Genomic DNA, 21,371 nt, shown 5'->3' with positions numbered 1-21,371 from the left:
GTCCGGCCTGCACGCCAGCCGTATGTGCGGAAGGATAGACCGTTGAAGCAGGTCTGTGAACCACCACTGTCTGGGCCATTCCGGGGCAATCAGGCTCATTCGTGCCTTGGACTGGGACAGCTGGATGAGCACTGCCGGAATCAGGGGAATGGGTAAAAAGCGTACAGAAAGCTGTTCGACCAGCTGATCCATAACGCATTCCCCAGCGTCCCCTGCTGGCAGTACATGGAGGCGAAGTCTCGGCATTTGCTGTTTTCGGCGGTGGCGAACAGATCTACGTCTGGAGTCCCCCACCTTGCGAAGACGTCTCCTAGTACTTCGTCGTTTATGACCCATTCGTGGTTTTCCTGAATCAGTCTGCTCAGTGTGTCCGCCTGAACATTCTGTACACCTGGTAGATGGGTAGCCGTTATCGTCAGTCCTCTGGCCAGAAGCCATCGCCAGATCGCCTGCGCCTCCTGCAACAGAGCGTGATCTCGATCCCCCCTGCTTGTTGAGGTAATACACCGTGGTCGTATTGTCCATCTGTACAAGCAGAGAGTTGGTCTGGAAGGACGGATGAAAGGCCTTCAGTGCCAAGTGAACAGCTCTGAGTTCCAGGAAGTTGATATGATACGTGGACTCCATCGGTGACCACGTTCCTTGAATCTGTAAGTCTCCGGAGTGCGCTCCCCAGCCCTGGAGAGAAGCATCCGTCACGATACTCTGAGTAGGAATGTCCTTGTGGAAGGGAACCCCTCTGAGGAGATTCTCCGCTGAACACCACCACTTCGGAGACTGAAGAGCATGCAGAGACAGTCGTATCTTGTGGTCCCAAGACCCTTTCCTCTGATCCCACTGATCCTCCAAGCACTCCTGCAGCGGTCTCATGTGCAGTCGTGCGTGTGGCGTTAGGAAGATACAATAGGTCATCGATCCCAGTAGAGTAGACACCGTCCTCAATGTTGTAGATGGAGTGGTCATAAGAGCCTGAGCCTTCCGAAGGAGTGATAATCTTCGCTCCTCCGAAGGAGACACGCTTGCTGACTTATTGATGGTGGCTCCCAAGTACTAAATGCACTGGACAGGAGTTGGGACAGACTTGGACATGTTGATGTGCAACCCCAGCGTGTTCAAGAGAACGCACGTCTTCTGGAAGTGTGCCTGAGCTTCCGAAAAGGAGGAGGCCTTGATTAACCAATTGTCCAGGTACGGGTAGACCAACACCTTGTTCTTCCTTAGGTGTGCTGCTACCACTGCCATGCACATCGAGAATGCTCTGGGTGCAGACTTCAGCCCGAATGGCAGTACTGTGTACTGATAATGATTGGCGCCGAATTGAAATCGCAGGAACTTCCTGTGTTTGTGTGCAATGGACACATGGAAGTACGCATCCTGTAGGTCTATTGCACATAGCCAGTCTCCCTGTTGCAACTGAGGATAAATCTGATGCAACGACAGCATGCGAAACTTCTCTGCGAATCCACTTGTTTGCCTGTTGCAAGTCCAGAATGGGCCTGAACTCGTTCCTGTCCTTCTTGCGAACCAGGAAGAACCGGGAGTATAGACCTCTTCCTCTTCGAGCCAGAGGTACGTCTTCTATCGCCCTTTTCCCCTAACAGGATATCAGCCTCCGCCTGGAGCTCGTGCAGTTGATACTGCTAGCTGACCGGAGGAATCGATGGAGGCGGGCTGGTGAACCGAAGACTGTATCCATTGCAAACAATATTCAGCACCCACTTGTCCGGAGTAATTTTTCTCCACTCTGCCAGAAAAAATTGAACGCTTCCCCCCCACCGGAGCAGGTAACGGATGAAGGGGAAGTAACAGCTCAGGGTCGCGACCCGGCCAGGCCCTTCGCTGTAGAGGACTGCTGTCCCCCTCTACCCTTCTGACTCCTTTGGAAGGGTCTCCGGAACTGCTGCCGTTGTTGCTGCTGCTGTCCTGAAGACTGTCCTAGTCCTCTTCCCTGTGCACCGAACAGTCTCTGGAATGGGCGGTAGGACTTCTTTTCTTTGGACTTCTCCAAGCCCACAGCCGTCAGGGTCTCTGCCTCCGCCTTCATGCGGGCCATCTCATCATCGGCATGCTTTCCGAACAGGGTTTCCCCGGAAAAGGGCAGATTGGCACCCGCTGCTGGGCCTCCGGCTGGAGTGATGTGAGCCTGAGCCAAGCATGGCGCCGCTGGTTGATCCCATGACAGTACCCATGGGCAGCCAAAAGATATCCGCAGCCGCGCTGATGACCTGGGTTGACACCAGCATCCCATCTTTGAGGCTCTCTTGGAAGTCCTCCCTCTTGTCTCGTGGCAGAAGGTCCGTGAACTGTTGCAGGGAGTCCCACAGGGCACGGTCGTACCGCCCCAGTAACGCCGCATAGCTGGAGGCCTTCATGGCCGTGGATGCAGTCCCACAAGCCTTCCTTCCAGCAGAGTCGATCCATCAGCTTTCCTTATCGGGCGGCACGGTTGAGGACGGGGAGGTAGAGTGTAACTTCTTGGCCGCCGTCACTATATCAGAGTCGGGTACCGGATCTATCCGCAGAAAGGCTGTGTCCGAATCTGGTGCCCTGTACTTCTTCAGAAGTCGGGATGGAGCGGCCTTCACCACCTCTGACGTGAGGAACAGCTCCTCCGCAGGTTCTACCAAACCTGGCACCAGTGGTAGAAGAGGGCGAGACAAATGCTTCTTGTGAAGCGTTTCAAAGATCACGGACGTCGTGGGTGTTGGAGCCGTCACCGTGATTCCCAATTTTGTAGCCCCCCCATCAGAAGAACCTCCTGGAACGTGCTGATATCGTCCACCGGAGACACCCTTGTCCCTGGGGAGTCCGACAAGGTCGGTAAATAGGATCTTGTCCTGGAGGAGTCAGTGCGGGACCTGGATCCCCACCTCCTATGGCGACGTCTTGATCTAGTGGAGGATCTACGTCGACTCCTCTATCTTCGTCTCCGTCCGGAGCATGATCGCGACTTCCTAGGCCTCGGTCGATCCGCCTATTCCACCGGAGCGGGCGTCTTTGGTTTGGCCGGGGCCTTCGGCTTAGGAGTCCCCTTGGGAGGGGTTGGAAGTCTGAGCAGTGAGACCGACCTCGGAGGGAATGGAGGTTGGCTTTTCTGGCAACTGAGGTCGAGGTCCGGGTTGCGGAAGTGGTGGTAAAGGACGAGGAGTAGGGGTCCTCGGAGGGAGACCCCTCGGCAATGGAGGCGGAGGTGTAACCGGCCTCTGTGACTGGGTATACACCTCGGAGTACACCGAGCCCGGTGATCCGCCTTCCTTTCCATCCTGGGACGTTGGCGAACCTCCCATGGCGTCAGGCCTCCTTCCACGTCTCTTCGGTGTCGAAGAACGGCGACCGGACGGCGAGCGTCTTTTCCTCGGCATCGACCGTCTCCCCCTCGATGGCGAGTGTCTTCGCTTGGACAGCGACATCGTCCGCATAGACGACGACCTCTTGCGCCTCAACGGCGACCTCCTGTGCCTCGACGGCAATCTGCACCTTGACGGCAATCTGCGCCTCGACGGCAATCTGCGCCTCGACGGCAATCTGCACCTCGACGGCAATCTGCGCCTCGACGACGAGGATCCCCTCGACGACTATCTTCTCCTTTTCGCCGATGACGAACGGCGGTGTCGCCTCGCCGGCGAGCTCAGACGCCGGGCCTTTCGACGTCGATCACGCGATGATGACTTGGACGAAATAGTCACCGGAGACTTCGACGGCGGTCTGTTCAATTCCTTCGACGTCGAGCGTCGACGTCGCTTCGCCCCAGACTGGGAACAGACTGAAGTCATCCCTCTCGACGCCATAGTCGGTGCAATCGACCCAGACGGAGAATGGGGACGCTTGCTGGTCTTCCTGCCCCTGGGGAGCCCCCCAGAGGCCTCAGCACTGGCAGAGGAAGCCCCTCCAGACCCACCTTGCGCCTTCAGCCTTCTTTACTCAAGGCCCTGAAGCCTGATCTTCTTTCTGTCCTTCAGGGTCCTGCCAGAGAAGCCTTGACAAATCACACACTCCTCTGGGACATGGGAAGAGGGAAGGCAGAGGATACACACCTCATGGGGAACTGATTTGGCCTTCTTCCTGGAGCACTCCGGACATTTGTCAAATAATGCAGGCATATTTGACATCAAAAGGGTGCAAAAACCAAGAAGAAAAGCACTAAAGTACTTTAGAAAGCACTCAATTCGAAACAATAGTGAAAAATCACCAATAAACCCTTGAAAAGGGAGAGCTCAATGCTCCAGGGTACTGCTTGCAGGAGCCGGAAAAAAGAACTGAAAGTAAAAGGGACCTGCAGTGCATTCTGGGATACTGTGAAGTTCTGGAAAGTTCTCTTAAAGGCACAGTATCCTGTTCTGAGCCACATAATGGCAGTCTATGGGCTTGTCTGTCCAGGTCCTCCTCTCTATCATTCCAGAGGGGTTTTGCTGTTGAAGCAAGGGAAATCTGGACAAGCTTTGCTGTTTGTGGATTTTTGGTGGAATTTCTAGTTGAAGTACTGGACAGTGTAACCTGGTTTTATAGGCTGCATTATCGGTCTTTAATTCTCTTAGTGTCGAAAAAATGCAGAACTGCACAGACACTCAAGAGATTATTTTTGATTGCTCCGGGGTCCACACACATGGGCGCAATTTCAAAAGACAAACTATGAGAGCCAAACAAAAAGATATTTTAACAATTGCTCAAGGGATAACATTCTCCACATTAAACGAACCATAGTGGGAAATTGCGCATCCTAAACTGTTCCTAGCAAACCAAGTTCTTCTTGAGGTCACAGTTGGCATTCCGGAGATCTCGGTTACCAACTCCACTGCTACTCTTTCATGAGATGTGCCAATCTGCAAATTGCTGTTGACACTGGCAGGGAACACGAATGCAGGTTAAAGAGCCAAAATATTGCAACAAAATCAGCATTGTGAGCACGGCACAATGAGACTAGGATAAATATAGACATTTGTTATGAGAACTCCATTTGCACTAGGCTGGTTGCCCAACACTTAGTTAGGAAAGATCGGAACTTATATTCAGATATCAGGTGAGGGTTTAAATTCTCATCAGGCCCATCCTATATGGAAAGTCGGGTGCTTCAGATGAGGCAGGGGAGTGATCATAATGCCAGGCCCCTAAGACCAAAAGAACTGACAGAGTCAGGCCTCCAAGAACAGTATGTGTGACCGCAAGATCAATCACATGCAGACCGAATGTTGTGATAGATGTCAACAGCCAGGTACAACAAATGTTGACTGCCACCTCCATAAGAGTACACCAATCCCATCATATGAAGGCCACCACATGCATTAGATACCAGGACAGCCAGACCCATCACATGCATCCGATGTGGGGTCAGCCAAAGGAGGAGGACAGGCCGATCAGCCCGACAAGCACCGGAGATGTGCACTGCTGTGTGGGGCAAATGTGGACTCCATCACCAACAGAGAAATACAACAGGTCTATCAGATGCAGACCTCAAGGTGCATCAGATAAGAGCTACACCACTCATCCAACTGTCAGATGATCATTATATCCAACACCACCAGGTGCATAAGACCTGGACTACAAGGCCCATCAGATGAAGCAGAAGACCCCTCAGATATCAAGGACGACCCATCGAGTCCCCAGGCCCTTCAGTCGCACACTACCAAGTGAAGTAGAAGGACTGCCATATCTATCAGTCGACCCATCAGATATCAAGGACGACCCATCGAGTCCCCAGGCCCTTCAGACGCAGACTACCAAGTGCAGTAAAAGGACTGCCATATCTATCAGTCGACAATACCATGTCCACCAGAATTTGAAAACCAGCTCTGAATTGGCCCCACAACACTGGAAAAAACCCTTGCAGACTATAGGAGGGTTGAAACAACTAAGACCCAGAAGTGGTCTCCTATTCTATGAGTTTCTTTTCGGAACTGTCTTTGAAACCTATGTTTTATCACATAAATTGAAAAAGTGTGTAGTAAAATGTATCTTTTAGGCCAATATGAATAAAGCATTCTTACAAAATAAAATGGTAGTTGTGCCCTTCTGTGAAATTGTCTAATGTCATTCATGAGGCACCTCCTCCGCTATCTGTGTGACATCTAGGTGGGAATGTAGATGCTTGGGCTGTTTGCACTCACTTTAGGACCAGACATGGTTCTCTACAAGCGTCCTAAATCAATCAGTCATTTTTTAAGAGCACTACATACCCGTGAGGGTCTCTAGGCGCAGGGGGTGCACTACTGATCGAGCAGCCAGGTCTATAGTGTCCTCCTGAAGATCAGCAGGTCTTGGGTCTGTCGTATGCTCAGTGGGAGGGTGTTCCATGTTTCGGCAGCGAGGTGGGAGAAGGATCTCCCGCCGGTGGTGGTTCTTCAGATGCGCGGGACAGTGGCGAGTGAGAGGTCGGCAGAGCGTAGCTGGCGGTTGGCGGTGTAGGAGAGCAGTCTGTTGAGGTAGGCTGGGTCGGTCTTGTGGAGTGCCTTCTGTGCGTGGATGAGGAGCTTGAAGGATATCCTTGACAGGGAGCCAGTGCAGGTTTCTCAGGTGGGGGGTGATGTGGCAGTGTTGTGGTACATGGAGGCGTTTGGCTGCGTTGTCGATTTATGAGCTCGGTCAGGGCTCCCGCGTAGGGGGCATTTCAGTAGTGGAGTCTGCTGCTGATGAGGGCCTGGATGACGGTCTTTCTTGCATCTGTCGGGATCCATCTGTAGATCTTGTGGAGCATGCGGAGGGTGTTGAAGCAGGAGGGGGAGACGGCGTTGACTTGCTTGGTCATTGAGAGCGTTGAGTCAAGGATGATTCCCAGGTTGCGTGCGTGGTCGGAGGGAGTCGGGGCTGCCCCCAGTGCTGCTGCCCACCAGGAGTCGTCCCAGGCTGACGGGTTGGAGCAGAGGATGAGGACCTCAGTCTTGTCACCCCGTTGGGGTATCTGTGCGCTATACAAAATTCTCTAAATAAATAATTGTCAGTTCAGCTTCAGACGGCTGATCTTCATCCAGTCGGTGACGGCCTTCATTCCTTAATGGAGGTTGGCTTTGTCGGTGATTGGGTCCATGGTGAGGGAGAGGATCAGTTGAGTGTCGCGGCGTAGGAGATTATGTTGAGGTCGTGCTGTAGGGTGACGTGTGCAAGCGGGGCCATGTAAATGTTGAACAGTGTCAGGCTGAGGGAAGATCCTTGGGGTATGCCGCAGATGATCTCGGAGGCTTCGGAACGGGGGAGGCGGCCGCTCTGGTTTCTGCCGGAGAGGAAGGAGGTGGTCCATTCCAGAGCCTGGTCTCTGATCTGTGCAGCGTGGGCGTAGTGTGCAGTGGCAGACTGTGTCTAAGGCAGCGGAGAGGTCTAGGAGGAGGAGTGCTGCAGTCTCCCCGTTGTCTAGCAGGGTCCTGATGTCATTGGTGGCAGCGATGAGGGCGGTCTCGGTGGTGTGGTGTCTGGGGAACCCTGACCGGGAAGGGTCCAGGATTCTATTCTCTGCGAGGTATCGGGTTAGCTGTCTGTTAACGATTTTCGATGACCTTGCCTGGAAGGGGAGCAGAGAGATGTGTTGGAAGTTCTTGAGGTCTCTTGGGTATGCCTTGGGTTTTGAGTAGGGCGTTGATCTCAGCACGTTTCCAGCTCTCTGGGAAGGTCACGGTCACAAGGTAGAGATTGATGACGTTGCGTAGGTGGGGGTGAGATGGAGCTGCTTGCTTTGTTGAAAACATGGTGCGGGAATGGGTCTGACGGAGAGCCGGAGTGGATTGTGCTCATGGTCTTGATGGTGTCACGACGCTCACGCTGGTCCAGGTTAGTAAGGGGACGTGGTCGATTGTGTGCAGAGGGTCTGTTGTGTTGCTGTCTGTTGGGGCTGTCTGGGTGTTGAAGCTGTCGTGGATGTCTGCTATCTTGCGGTGGAAGGTGGCGAGGGAGTCGCACAGGGCTTGCGACAGTGAGATGTCGTTGGGTGTTGGAGCTGGGGTTAGAGAGTTCCTTCACGATGTTGAAGAGCTCCTTGCTGTTATGTGCGTTGTCGAGGCGGTCTTTAAAGGTCTTCTTGGCAGCCCTGATGAGGGGGTAGTGGTGGTTGACGACAGCGTCCTTGTGTGCTGCGTGGCTGTTCGGAGTTTGTTCACTGTGCCATTTCTTCTCTAGTTTCCGGCAGGCTTGCTTGGCATCTAGGAGTTCTGCAGTGAACCAACTGGCCCTCTTGCTGGTGTCTGTGGGGGGGGGGGGGGTTCTTCAGCAGGGCAAGGGTGTTGGCGCAGTCCTCGATCCAGCGTCTGAGGTTGTGGGCAGCGACATCGGTAATGGAAGGTTTGGTGGGTGGGCTGAGAGCGAGGATTGCATGTAGTTGATCTTTGGTGAAGACGGGGGTTGAGCGTGTGCCCAGTGTAGTGGGGGCGTTGTGACGAGTTGTCTCAGTACGAGGTTGGCGAGGTTATCAATCAGGGTTGTGGAGTTGTAGTTCTCAAGGTGAAAGTTCAGGTCTCAGAGGAGTGGCGTTTTGCTTTTCAAGTCCTGCACGAGTTGTTCAACCCTCGGCGTTAATGTTTTCGCCATTATCAGGTGGCTTATTCCGAATACGTGGTGTCGTGGCCCATGAAGTGTACTGTGCACTCTTCAAATTTTTGACTGTTCAAGTCTCAAGTTTATTACTTGATTCACCATTATCAAGTGGCTCATTCCGAACTCGTGGTGTCGCTGCCCGTGAACTTCACTGTGCCATCTTTGTACTTAGATTTCAAGAACTTGTTCCTTACCAGAAACTACGTTTCCTTCATGCTGTCTCGAACATTACAGTTCATCTCTGCTTTGAGATAGTGCTATATACAGATAAGTTTCCCAGGTACTACAAAATAAACGGGACTGTTTTTACAAATATAGGCAGCAAGACGTGGCACTTAAAAGACAGCTTTAAATCTGTACAGAAGCGTGGTTCCTTTTATACTGGTCTACTACCTGCAACTCAGGAAACGTTGTGGAAGCATACACCAATACAGATTTGCTATAGCCTTGAAAAAGTCGTCTCAAGACTAAACACGTGTCGGCTGTGAATATCTTTATGTCTACGTGTCAACTGTGATGAAGACCTAAAAATAAAAGACCTTTGTGATTTTGGACAATACTTGAGTGGTGCCATTCATGAAATTATGTGTGCCTGACTTACTGAAGTCATTGTGATAACAAACTTTTGGGTTGTGCTCTGTCTAACAAAAACATTATCAGGTATTGTTTGTAAGAGGAGGATGTAGTCGATGGTCCGGGTGTGCGTGCTGATGAAGTCTGCGATGGAGTCGCTGAACTGGGGGCGGGGTCCGGGGGGTCAGTAGACTAGGGTACCTCTGAGGGTAGAGTTGGGGTCTGTGTGAATCTGGAAATGCATGTGTTCAGCAGTGCTGAGCGTGTCGTCGGTGCTAGTCGAGACCCTGATGCTGTTCTTGTGGACAATGGAGATTCCTCCTTAGACTCCGTTGGTGCGGTCTCTCCGGGTGATCTTGTAGCCATCTGGGATGGCTTTGGCGATGTCGGGTGCGGAGGAGTTGTTCAACCAGGTCTCTGTCAGGAAGGCGACGTCCGGGGAGGTTGTGTTGAGCAGAACCCAGAGCTCGACGGCGTGTTTACATGCGGAGCGGGTGTTCAGTAGTATGCATCGGAGGTGGTTGAGGTCTTTCTTGGCGGGTGGATCATCGGCTCTGTGGCTGGTGTAGCTTCAGTTCTGGCAGGTGAAGGGACAGTGTGCGTTTAGGGGCAGCCTTGAAGCAGTTGTGGGTCCGTCCGGGGTTGAGAGCGTGCAGAGTGCTGGCATCATAGTGGCGGCGGTCGTCATGGCAGGTGCGGGGGCCAGGGGTGCTAGCATTGGGCGCGGTCTAGGCACGGACGGGCGCATACGGGCTTGCCGCGCAGCGGCTGACATGTATGGGGAGGTGGGAGTGAGAAGCAGCTGGGAGGCGGGAGAGTGAATGGGCAGTTAGGGGGGGGGGCAGAGCCGCAGGGGATGCAGCAGTGGGGGCAGTGAGGGGAGACTAAGGAAACAAAAGGCAAAGGGCACAACAATGGAGGGGTAAACGAGTGGCACAGAGGGCAGAAAGGTCAGAAATGCAGGGGCAGCTAAGCAACAGAAGGGAAAAATGGGCAGAGACACACGGGGCCGCGAGGGGAGCAGACGGAAAAACCGGGCAGAGAGACACGGGGGCAGAAGGTAAACCAGGCAGAGAGACACAGGGGCAGCGAGGGGAGCAGAGGGAGAGAACGGGCACAAACGACGTACAGGCAGCGGGGAGAAAGACAACAGCATTCACAGACAACAATGAAAATGCAGCCACTACAACGGGAGCAATGAAAGAAAATACAGGCAATACAATGGAGGATAAGCAAACCTACGGCCTACCACTGACCACCAGGTATGAGGTGCAGGTGGTAGCCTGAAGGTGGAGGAGGGCCTCGAAGGTAGCCTGCGGGTGGAGGAGGGCCTCGAACTTCCTTAGCAGAGCCAGCTGTGGCAGGGACACAGGCGGTGCTGTGCGGAGGGTGGAGCGACCTACCTGGAAGGGTCAAGAGTTTCTTGTATGTTCACAGGTATTTACCTATTGTAATGCAACTGCAGTTTGTTTTTCATTTAATTTCAGCTTTCTGGTTTTTGCAGTTGCTATTTTAGTGACTGTTGCACAATTTGGGGCGTGTACTGCTCTGAAGGTCTATTTGCATGCCTTTGTCAGCAGAAAAAGGCAAATATCCTGAAAGTCATGTCTAAACTACAAACCTACTCATGGACTCGTAGATAGAGAGAGCCATGAGGGGTAGGTATGCTGTTCACCCTGTGTTCGATATACACTGTACCTCATGCACACAGGCCAGGTACGCACAATTCAGGTGAAACTGTAGTTTAACAGCTGAGAACGGGTACATTCTACCGCCTGCAGCGCCCAGCAGCACAGTTTCACACTTCAATGATTACTTAAAAAAAAAAATGTAAAACCTTCTGGAACTTGCGGAGCTTGAAATGGGGGGAAAAATATGTGAAGGAAATGACAGCCTCCCTATGACTGCTTTCTTCTAAGACGTCCTAACAGTGATCTAGTGGAGCCATGCTGGGACAGGTGCCAGTACTGCCTTGTGAATTAATGGTATCAGGCCAAGAAGTGCCAATACTAGCTAGTCTGATAAATTATTGGAACCCTGCTGAGAAGTGCTGCTCCTTGCCTTGTGAAATATTGGAGTCCGGTGTGGGGGAGCGGGCGGCGGGGGGGGGGGGGGAGGGGGGAGGGGAAGAAAGCGAGGCGGCAGGGAGCCCCACTCCTGGCGGCAGACTCGGCACAGGAGCAGAGGGCGATCAGGCAGGCTGGCTGCCCCAGGAAGCAGGAGCGACGCGCAAGCCTCTTCAGCGGGCACCGGGTGGGGGTGGCACAACCCCTTCCATTTCTCTTCCTGGTCACTTTCAGACAACACCTTTTGTTTCAATGTCGCAGAAGCAGTCCAGCTTTGTATGTCTTAAGGCGATTTTAGTCTCAAACTGCCTGCAAACTTGCAGAGTTCAAAAATAAATCCTACAAAGAAGTCGAAAAGCTCTGCTCAGTTTTGAAATGTCTGCTCCGAAAGGTGAGCCGCCGAGTCCGGCAATGGTTTACAAGCAACTTCAACAAGCATGAAAGAAAAAAAAAGACAAAGCCGCGTGTGGTGCTCTCACACCCATATGCTTTCAATTATCGTGCCTGTGTCTGGGCATGATAATTGAAACCATATGGCAGGAAATGAGCGTAATAGACACCAATAGGCATGGGGCGGAGCTATGCGCCCACCTCTGGCCTATTTTGTGCTATCTTTAAAAGGAACACACATGGAAAGGCCAATAGGCAGCAAAAGTAAAAAAACGCGCACGCGTGTTCATTTTCTGGGTCCATTTCGAAAACCCGGAAAAAAGGACTCTCGCTGCGCAAACCCTGCTGGGCGGTGTAACGCTAGGCGCGAGACCTAAAAATATGTTGGAGCACTGCCATTGGAGCACTTGAATATACAAATTTACAGGTTGGAACAAATTCCAATGCAACTACAACAGCAAATGTCTGAACAGCCTTTTCGTGTTAAACAGTTAACATTCAAAATTGGTTACGGCAAAGTGCTGTGTTTATCCGAAGATAATTTGTTGCATTCTTTCATTAAAATCTTCAATGGGTTAGCACAGTCCTACAACCAGGCACGCCAACCTCCTACTCCACATTAACACTCCAAAAGCACAAAATCCCCCCCAACCACACAAACCAAAAATGCGGATAGCAAAAGGTTACTGTCATTCTGCACTCAACACAAAGGGCTGCATGCAAGAATATACTTTAACCCAATAACTTCAACCACGATCATCTTAACAGCAGACTCCAAAAGCATCAACACTATTTTTTCCTATGCCCAACACTGTACAATAGGACAATGCGCGCGCTCTCAAAAAGCTAACCAGAATGACTCAAGTCAACATAAAATGCAACATTAAACGTCCAACTTAAAATCCACCAACATCTCTAACACCCACTCAATACAGTAAAAGCATGTCACAGAACTCACTGGTTTCCTTCCCAGATAACCTAACCAAGGAGAGACTGTGACCCATCAATTTTAGGTCTCGCTGATCCAGCGTGCATGCGTTGTCAACGAGACATTTAGTTAAGCCGCTTTTGGAAGTGCTTCCAAAGTGGCATCAGCTTACCTGCACACGCGTGACGTGCACAGCACTTTTGTGTCACGCGTGCGCACAACTCCCAGGCTTGTCTTAATCAGCATCGCGTCACCACTCGCGTCCGCCCGTCACTCCACACGACTCAATAGAGCTCACGGCTGCCTTCACTTGCTCACCAGGTACCTCCCACTTATACCCGGTCTCATACAGAGCTGCAAACTGCATCTCCTCATGCGGCATATTACCGGCCAGAGGACTGCTCGCCTAAACGCCACCACCACGCGCATAGATTTCGAGGCCATCATTGTAGGAAGGTACATCCTGACTATGGTTGCCCCCAACTTTTTGCCCTGTGTTTTAGCTGGTTTTTGACATAGTCGACCTGGGACCCTGCCAATCAGGACCCCAGGCCTACTGCTCTCTGTAAAATGGATTCCATGTACCTTAGGTACATTTCCAATTGGTACTGGGCAACCTTATCAGACCCTGTAACTCGGGGCATAGGTGTCCCCAGGGCCTACCAGGGGCTGAAGCATGTATTATGCCACCCCTGGATGGCCATCTAAATCGGACAACTGGCTGCACGACAGCTGGGGCAAGGTGGTGTAATCACCCTTTGCTTTAGATATAGTATACCTATATCTAACCCTAAAAATGGACACACAGATTCCTATCAGTCACTCCTATGGCAGGCCTTGACAATCCTGAAGGCAAAGTGCTTGGAATCGTGTGAAATGGTGCTCTGGCATGAGCTGAGACCGTTTGCAGCTTGCGGAACCAATTCCTAATAGCTGTTCCATGATAACGCATACCATATACTCTTAAGTGCATTATAATCCTCACGGTTAAATGCTATCTTTGGTATTGCTTTATCAAAACATGTCGAGTAAGGTGTCATACGAATTGGAATACTAACCCCTCGCCAATTCTGGCGACGGGGTTAGCATTCACCCTTCTAGAGGGACACGACATGTATGTAACTGTGAACCCCGGTTAAAGTTAAACGAAGCCTCAGCTCCACAAAATGGATGCTGCCACCACAGACACGAGTCTGACCTCCTGCTGCTGGGAGTCCTTCCAGCGAGGAGAGCTTGGACAAAGGGTTTCCTGTCAGGGGCGGTGCTAGCACCATCCCAGACAGGGTTTTGTGTATCCTGGGTAGGCAGGGCTTTACAGGAAGATGACTGCTGAGTGGCACCCCGGTGCTCACTACGCATAGGCCAGCCAGAACCAGTTCCAGGGTCACACCAGCCCCTGGCCTGGGGAAAGTCCGGCATGGGAGAGGGGTGTAACCACTCCCCTCCTAGTCCCACCCATAGGCAGGACCTAGTCACCGGGTCAGCCCCTTTTCCTAGTATAAAGTTAGGAGCGGGCCCCCTTCCAAATTAGATCATCTTTGGAATCAAGACAAGACTTTCTACGAAAGGACTTCAAGATTTCTTCTTCAAGATTCTCCCTTGTGACTAAGGAGTAGTCACCCTGCATCCGCAGGCACCATCTTCAGAACACTGCGGTCTGCTGCAAGTCCTTCCTCCGGAATCCGACTGCCCAGCTCGACGAGAACCGGCTTCCCTGGCACCTCTGACCTCTACTCACCTCTACAGCTAAGCTAAGAACCGTGGGTGCGACGAGACCGAGGGACCGGCCATCTTCAAGACTGCACGACTTCTTTCCAGCACGACCGCCGAGGGATCCACTGGTGAGTGCTTTGGGGTCCGAGAAGCCCCGACCCTGAGCAGCTCCAGCACCGAGGTCCAGCCTCCCAGCATCTCCACGATCTGCGTGGGACCCTTCTGCTTTTTTTCTGCTCACCGCGTTGTTTGGCTACTAGCCCGCTGGCTTGTGGCCTTCTGAACGACGACATCACTGCTGCTGGTCTGGTTGCTCCAGACTGGCCCTTGCTCCCTTCCAAAAGAGGAGCACCCCGGACCCTCCTGGTCCACTTAAGACGCCATTTTAGGTCCACCGCGTGGGCTTGAATTAGCCAAGGCTTTGTTGCCCAATCCTGGGTCCAGCGACGCCGACAGCGTCATCCATCGTAGGACAGTTCGCTCCTCCATCCTGGTCGCCGACAACGCCTCCTGGTCCGTGAGATCTGCAGAGCACAGCGTCGCCCACTCACCTAGTCGAGGTGACTACCATCCGGTGCCCTCCTGGTGCCACTTGACTACTGGCTAGTAGTCACGAACTTGGTCCCCTCCGCTTTCAGATATCGTCCATCTTCAAGATCCAGGCTTGGATCACTCCGAACTCTCTTCACTGGTCGCCTGCCAGCATCTTTCTTCCAGGCTCCTGGTCCGTCTACGAGGATTTCCGACGTCTTTTGAGACCTATGCAGCTGCAGCCCCTGGGCTAGGTAACTTTGGCATTTCGGTGCCCCAGCATAGCCTCACTACCCAAGGGTCAGAATCCACTTTCGTTTTCCTCCTACCAGGTCGGGTTCGCCCGAGAACACTAACTTTGCTTTTACTAGCTACCATAGACTTTGTCCCGCATTACGCGTGAGAGTGCACACTCTGCACCCGAGTCCCCTGGGCCTCCTAGAAGTAATCTAAAGATTCTATAGTCAAGTCCTAGCGATTCCAAAGCCTATTAGTAATGTACTTACCTGCTTGTAATTTCGCATTCCACTTTCAGAGTATATGGTTTTCCGTGCCCCTCGGGCATTTGTATATACTGTGCTAACTTAAGTATTTTCGTAAGAGTTTTGTTTTGTGCTTAGTACCCTGTCCTCATAAAGAGTACAGGGCTGTTGTGATTCTAATAATTACACTGTTTATTTTCATAACACTTGTGTGGTGTCCTTTCACTTGGTGTTCAAGGGGTATATGTGATGGTATAACAGCTGGCCTAACACGCCCTCTCGAGTCTTTAGCCTTCGACTGCTCGTATCCACGCTACTAGGATAGCTGGTCTATAAGGTTGACTTACAACCAATCATCAATAAGGGTTGTTGGACTGATATAGTGTTCACTAGAATAGTGAGCACTGCATATCAGGCCACCTTCTCACATTGGTGAGCAGCGGTTGGGATTTGAGCTTGCTGTTTTACCACACGTATCCTAAGAATATCTTGTGAAAGATCACATAAGTACTCCAGGTACATATAACTTAGCTTAGAATACTCTGAGTTCTACTGAACGAGCTGTTGTAGCTCCTCAAGGCTTAGCACACCTTGGCTAAAACTCTTAGCAAGGGATCAGTAGACAAACAGTGTAGGTAGGTGCATCACTTACACCACACTAGAATCAGCATGTCAGACAAAGGAGGAAACTCTGAGTCTCCCCTTGTGTCAGTGGACCTTCCACAGGTCACTTCCAGATATGCTGCTCTTAGCTTCCAGGAGATGAGACAAGTGTGTACCTCCAGGAAGCTAAAACAGGGGTCTAACCCCACAATTCCTTTTCTGATTGGTCTCTTAGAGACTTATGATGCTAGGAGGGCTGGTAACACAGATCCTTCTCATCCAGATGGGAACATGCCTCCCCTAAAGGGAACCACAGGTGACCCTGACCTTATCCATCTCTCTGCAGAAGGTGAAGAGGAGGATGAGGATCTAGAGTTATCTGGGGATGAGGCAGATAAGGGACAGGTAGAAGTCAGTAGACTAACCAGGTCCAACTTAAGCAGGCATGAGGATGGTACTAGGAGACCCGTGGGGCCCCTCTCAGGCCAGCTTAACATTGGGAGTGGACGAGTTAGGTCTCTATCCAGAGGCTCCAACAGATCCATTCGAACCAATGGCTCTCGAACCTCTTCTCACAGAGGGATGGCATCCCCTCAGAGGAGAGTGTATGAAGCTAAAGAAAGGGAGGTCAATCTGAGGATTGAAAGGGAAGAACCTGCCCTGGCCAAAGAGAGACTTTTGCTAGAGAGCAAGAATTGAGTGGGACAAACCCCACTGGTGGCAGCATTATACCTAGCAATAGGGACATGAGTTTTGATACAAGACACCTGAGTAAGATAGTGCCTCCCTTTAAACAAGGGGATGACATCCACAAATGGATAACTGCTTTGGAGAGGGCCTGCACTGTGCAGGGTGTTCCCCAAGGTCAGTGGGCAGCTATCTTGTGGCTCTCCTTTGAAGGCAAAGGTAGAGATAAGCTCCTCACTACTAGAGTTGAGGATGCTAACAATTACCAAGTCCTGAAGAATACACTGGTTGATGGGTTTGGTTTAACCACTGAACAGTACAGGATGATGTTCAGAGACACCCAGAAAACTCAGTCTCAGGATTGGACTGACTTTGTTGATTGTGCCACTAAGGCTTTTGAAGGCTGGCTACTGGGTAGTAAGGTTACTGATTTTAAAGGATTGTGCAATCTAATTATGAGGGAGCAAATCTTAAGTAATTGTCAGAACCAGTTATTACACCAGCACCTGGTAGACTGATCTGACCTCTCCACAGGAATTGGGTAAGAGGGCAGACAAATGGGTCAGAACCAGGGTCAGGCCTAAGAACCAGGGTGGTGACCAAAAGAAGGAATCAACCAAGCCTCAAGAGAAGGGTGGGGATAAATCCACAGAGAAGACTTCCCAAGGGTACCAAAACTCCAACAAGGGTGGTGGGTCCCTGAACACTCCTTCAGAACAGAAGAAACCTCATTGCCATACCTGTAAACAGGTGGGCCATTACAAAAGTGATGCCAGTTGCCCTAAAATATCAATAAGGAAAACATACCCCCAGGTAATACTCCCAGACCTCCTGTTACCACTAGTGGTAATCCCCCAGGTGGTGGGAGTGCCCCCAAGAATGTGGTGGGCATTACTTTGGGCAATCAGGTGGATTATGGCCTAGCCAGATCCCCTGACACAACTCTGGTCTGTGAGACTGGCATGGGGTTTGCCAACTTCACTACTGGTCCCCACATTTTGGGAAAGTATAGACAAGAGCTCCTAGTCAATGGTCAGAAAGTTGAGGCATTCAGAGACACAGGGGCCAGCATCACCATGGTGATTGACCATCTGGTCCCCTCTGCTCAACTGACCCCTGGTTTTACTTATCAGGTGACAGACATTCATGGAGTGAAAAGAAGGCATCCCATGGCAGTAGTCAAGCTCAGCTGGGGTAATGTCTCAGGGCCCATGAGAGTGGCAGTGACAGATAACCTACCTGTGGATTGCTTACTGGGGAATGACCTGGAACTCTCAGCATGGGCTGAGGTGGAGCTAGAAACCCACTCCAGGATGATAGGACTATCCAGAAGGGTTAGTGGGGCAGTAATAGCTGCAGCCCCAGTCCAAGTACCAGTCCTCCCTGAAAAGGTTGGAAGGGCAGTGGTAGCCACTGCCCAGGCTTAGACAGACTTCCCAGAACAGGATAGGAGGGCTGTGACAGTCACAGCCCAAACACAAACTGAGTGCTCTCCTGAAAAGGTTGGCAAGGCTGTAATGGTCTCAGCCTCCACTCAAACAGAGTGTTGTGAAGCCTGAAACAATGGATCACTCCACTCAGGCAGAGAGCATTGAGGAGGAAGAGAAATCTCCCTCCCACCAGACTCTAGGAAAGGATCAGCCTCCTCAGGGAACTGATCTAACCCCTTGTGAAGGAACTGCCCCAGAGGTAGTCAGGCCTAGCCTGGCAGAGCCCCTGATGTCAGTGGACCCTTCCAAGGTGGAACCCAGTCTGGAGCATGTAACCTGCCCCTCTCTACCCTGCCTCAGTCAGCCCAGGGCTGAAGAGGTCAGGGAGGCCAGTGGTGGACCCCAAGGGACCCCCTGTCCAACAGAACTCCTTAATCAACAGACTAGGATCACTGAGGCTGGTAAACCTAGCCAAGTGAAAATAAATCAGACTCCTGAGGGATCCCCCTTAAAAGTAGTTAGGGACCTCCCACAGCTGGACACTGTTGGGCACAGCCAAACATGGGGCCTAAAAACCCCAAACCTGACCTGTCCCTCCAGTAAGCCAAACAGAGGGACTCAGCCTCCAGCTTTAGGTAGCCAGAGGCTGACCCTGAGAGCACAGTGCATCTCAGCTAAGGAAAGAAAGGCACACATGATGAATGGTGATTGGAGGAAGTTGAGCCCAAAGGTAGAGGAGCCTCACTTCAGCACTCCATCCCAGCATCAGCCTTTTTCTTTTCCAAGACACACCAAAGACAGAGATTCCCTATGGTGGAGACCCTCAGATACCCTTAGGGTGAGGGGTTGCTTAGTGGACCATGACACGGGGGAAACCAAGCCAGAGCTGGTCCTTCCTTATATGGCCACTTAGGTAATAGAGGCTTACCTGGACAAGGATAGCCTTATCTCCTTTCGTTTGGGGGAGGGGGGGGGGGGTTGAGTAAGAAGGTACATCCTGACTATGGTTGCCCCCAACTTTTTGCCCTGTGTTTTAGCTGGTTTTTGACATAGTCGACCTGGGACCCTGCCAATCAGGACCCCAGGCCTACTGCTCTCTCTGTAAAATAGATTCCATGTACCTTAGGTACATTTCCAATTGGTACTGGGCCACCTTATCAGACCCTTTAACTCAGGGCATAGGTGTCCCCAGGGCCTACCAGGGGCTGAAGCATGTATTATGCCACCCCTGGATGGCCATCTAAATCTGACAACTGGCTGCACGACAGCTGGGGCAAGGTGGTGTAATCACCCTTTGCTTTAGATATAGTATACCTATATCTAACCCTAAAAATGGACACACAGATTCCTATCAGTCACTCCTATGGCAGGCCTTGACAATCCTGAAGGCAGAGTGCTTGGAATCGTGTGAAATGGTGATCTGGCATGAGATGAGCCCGTTTGCAGCTTGCGGAACCAAGTCCTAATAGCTGTTCCATGATAACGCATACCATATACTCTTAAGTGCATTATAATCCTCACGGTTAAATGCTATCTTTGGTATTGCTTTATCAAAACATGTCGAGTAAGGCGTCATACGAATTGGAATACTAACCCCTAGCCAATTCTGGCGACGGGGTTAGCATTCCACCCTTCTAGAGGGACACGACATGTATGTAACTGTGAACCCCGGTTAAAGTTAAACGAAGCCTCAGCTCCACAAAATGGATGCTGCCACCACAGACACGAGTCTGACCTCCTGCTGCTGGGAGTCCTTCCAGCGAGGAGAGCTTGGACAAAGGGTTTCCTGTCAGGGGCGGTGCTAGCACCATCCCAGACAGAGTTTTGTGTATCCTGGGTAGGCAGGGCTTTACAGGAAGGTGACTGCTGAGTGGCACCCCGGTGCTCACTACGCATAGGCCGGCCAGAACCAGTTCCAGGGGCACACCAGCCCCTGGCCTGGGGAAAGTACGGCATGGGAGAGGGGTGTAACCACCCCCCTCCTAGTCCCACCCGTAGGCAGGACCTAGTCACCGGGTCAGCCCCTTTTCCTAGTATAAAGTTAGGAGCGGGCCCCCTTCCAAATTAGATCATCTTTGGAATCAAGACACGACTTTCTACGAAAGGACTTCAAGATGTCTTCAAGATTCTCCCTTGTGACTAAGGAGTAGTCACCCTGCATCCGCAGGCACCATCTTAAGAATACTGCGGTCTGCTGCAAGTCCTTCCTCCGGAATCCGACTGCCCAGCTCGACGAGAACCGGCTTCCCTGGCACCTCTGACCTCTACAGCTAAGCTGAGAACCGTGGGTGCGACGAGACCTCGAGGGACCGGCCATCTTCAAGACTGCACGACTTCTTTCCAGCACGACAGCCGAGGGATCCTCTGGTGAGTGCTTTGGGGTCCGAGAAGCCCCGACCCTGAGCAGCTTCAGCACCGAAGTCCAGCCTCCCAGCATCTCCACGATCTGCGTGGGGCCCTTCTGCTTTTTTCTGCTCACCACGTTGTTTGGCTACTAGCCCGCTGGCTTGTGGCCTTCTGAACGACGCCCGAGGACATCACTGCTGCTGGTCTGGTTGCTCCAGACTGGCCCTTGCTCCCTTCCAAAAGAGGAGCACCCCGGACCCTCCTGGTCCACTTAAGACGCCATTTTAGGTCCACCACTTGGGCTTGAATTAGCCAAGGCTTTGTTGCCCAATCCTGGGTCCAGCAACGCGACAGCTTCATCCATCGTAGGACAGCTCGCTCCTCCATCCTGGTCGCCGACAACGCCTCCTGGTCCGTGAGATCTGCAGAGCACAGCGTCGCCCACTCACCTAGTCGAGGTGACTACCATCCGGTGCCCTCCTGGTGCCACCTGACTACTGCTAGTAGTCACGAACTTGGTCCCCTCTGCTTTCAGGTGTCTTCTATCATCGATCCAGGCTTGGATCCATCGAACTTTCTTCACTGGTCGCCTGCCAGCAACTTCTTTCTTCCAGGCTCCTGGTCCGTCTACGAGGATTCCCGACGTCTTTTGAGACCTATGCAGCTGCAGCCCCTGGGCTAGGTAACTTCGGCATTTCGGTGCCCCAGCATAGCCTCACTATCCAAGGGTCAGAATCCACTTACGTTTTCCTCCTACCAGGTTGGGTTCGCCCGAGAACACTAACTTTCTGAAAACTAGCTACCATAGACTTTGTCCCGCATCACGCGTGAGAGTGCACACTCTGCACCCGAGTCCCCTGGGTCTCCAAGAAGTAATCTGAAGATTCTATAGTCAAGATATAGCGATTCCAAAGCCTATTAGTACTGTACTTACCTGCTAGTAATTTCGCATTACACTTTCAGAGTATATGGTTTTCCGTGCCCCTCGGGCATTTGTATATACTGTGCTAACTTAAGTATTTTCGTAAGAGTTTTGTTTTGTGCTTAGTACCCTGTCCTCATAAAGAGTACAGGGCTGTTGTGATTCTAATAAATACACTGTTTATTTTCA

This window comes from Lissotriton vulgaris, chromosome 5 (assembly GCF_964263255.1).
Source record: "Lissotriton vulgaris chromosome 5, aLisVul1.2, whole genome shotgun sequence".
Classification (NCBI taxonomy): Eukaryota; Metazoa; Chordata; class Amphibia; order Caudata; family Salamandridae; genus Lissotriton; species Lissotriton vulgaris.
This window is presented reverse-complemented; position numbering follows the sequence as displayed.